The following is a 1,722-nucleotide window of genomic DNA, read 5'->3' as shown; positions in this document are numbered from 1 at the left end:
GGCCACTGCAGCAGCACCTCCCGAGCCCTGGGCACTGCAGCAGGAGGGCTCTCTGCCACCAAAGCTGCACGCAGCGCTCGGGAAATCGCCAAGGACACGCCGAACCGTGGGGACACCAGAGTGCCACGGGAAAACAAGGCCAGAGGTATCCACCAGCTGGTCCTCAGCACCCAGCAAACCCCTGATGGCATCACAACTCCGCATTCCTGGGATGGGGGGGGGGGCATATTTTCATCCTGCTGATCATCTCCCATTTATTAAGGAGACAGCCGTGGCAGCTGCCTCTGCCTCTCCCTTCCATCACCCAGCAGCCACCATCCCAGCGGATCAATCCCAGCCCGGCGCTCCAGGGTGATGAATTGCAACCCCACGGACGTGACGGAAAAGGTCTCGGCGCTCACCTGGCTGCTGCTGGAGACGCCAGGGATAAATCTTTGCCGTCACATAAATGGGCTGTTTCTCCTTGGCTGGGCTCTCAGGGTCACCGGGCGCGAGGACAAAGCGCAACGCAACAGATTGTGGGGGGAAAGGAGGAGGGAGAGAGGGAAAAACACCGGGAATGCTGAAGAGCAGGGAGGGAGCGAAACGAGCATCCAGGAGCAGGAGCCCCGTGGTGCAGAAAGAGCGGTGCAATAAATAATTTTCCAAGGGATCTGTAGGAAAATCATGGGCACGGCAGGAGCATGCTGAGCACCGGGAGCGATGTGCGGAGCTGGCAAAGCCTTCCCTACTCCGGGAGCCGTCGGATTAATAAAAGCTGCCTGTGGGGCTGGGAGGTTTAACGGCACCAGCCACGGGCGTGATTAAATTGCTGTAATTAAGTGCTTTCCCCAACTGCTGCTGCATGGGAAGAGGGAGATCAGCAGCTGGGAGCAGCAGAAGCTGAGCTGAAGGAAGGGGGGGGATGGAGGGGACCATTCCGGAGGGGAACTGTCCCCTCAGCCCCCTCGTTGCCTCTTCCATGGAGCCAAGGAAGAGGAGGGTTTGGAGCCACTGTGCTGCTCCCAACTTAATGATCACCCAAATGAGGAGCAGACGGTGTTGGAGGGGGGTCAGGGATCCTCATCCCCTTGGAATCCAATGTGGAAGTGTGAAAATGGGGGCTTTACTCAAAATGAACTCCCAGGGAGACCCTGTCACTCTCCACAACTCCCCGACAGGAGCCACATGGGGGTTGGGCTCTTCTCCCAGGGAAGAAGCCACAGGACAAGAGGAAATGGCCTCAAGTTATGCCTGGGGAGGTTTGGTTTGGATATGAGGGAAAAATTTCTTCACTGGAAGGGTTGTCCAGCCCTGGCACAGGCTGCCCAGGAGTCCCCATCCCTGTGGGGATTTAACAGCCGTGTGGATGTGGCCCTTGGGGACATGGGTCAGTGGTGGCCTTGGCAGTGCTGGAGGAAAGGTTGAACTCGATGGGCTTTGAGGGCTTTTCCAAAGGGAATGATTCCACGATTGGAAGTGCTGGAGGGTGCAAGAAATAACCAGAGCAAGCCACCACTGCCTCCTCGCCCTGCTCTGCCTCCCGTGCACAGCACAAGGCTCGGCTGCTCCATCCCCCACAGACAGGCACGAACCCCCACAAGCCTCCTGAACTTTCCCCGGCAGCTTTTCCAAGGATTGCCAGCAAATAACCAGGGGGGAAAAAAAACCCCACCTGCCCCTCCCAGCAGGACCCACCACCCACGGAGGCGGCTCTGGAACGGCAGCGGCCCCGCCCCCACG

The 1,722-nt window shown here is 58.8% G+C and overlaps 1 protein-coding gene across 1 annotated transcript in view; it reads right to left on the bottom strand.

Moving 5' to 3' along the window:
* The window catches only part of RPH3A (rabphilin 3A), a 20,905-nt gene that overhangs the window by 8,950 nt on the left and 10,233 nt on the right, over positions 1-1,722 (bottom strand). The window lies entirely within an intron of this gene.

The sequence above is a fragment of the Corvus brachyrhynchos genome, unplaced genomic scaffold, assembly GCF_000691975.1.
Source record: "Corvus brachyrhynchos isolate BGI_N302 unplaced genomic scaffold, ASM69197v1 scaffold114, whole genome shotgun sequence".
NCBI classification, from domain to species: Eukaryota; Metazoa; Chordata; class Aves; order Passeriformes; family Corvidae; genus Corvus; species Corvus brachyrhynchos.
The sequence above is the reverse complement of the archived record's forward strand: the minus strand, read 5'-3'. Positions and strand labels throughout refer to the sequence as shown.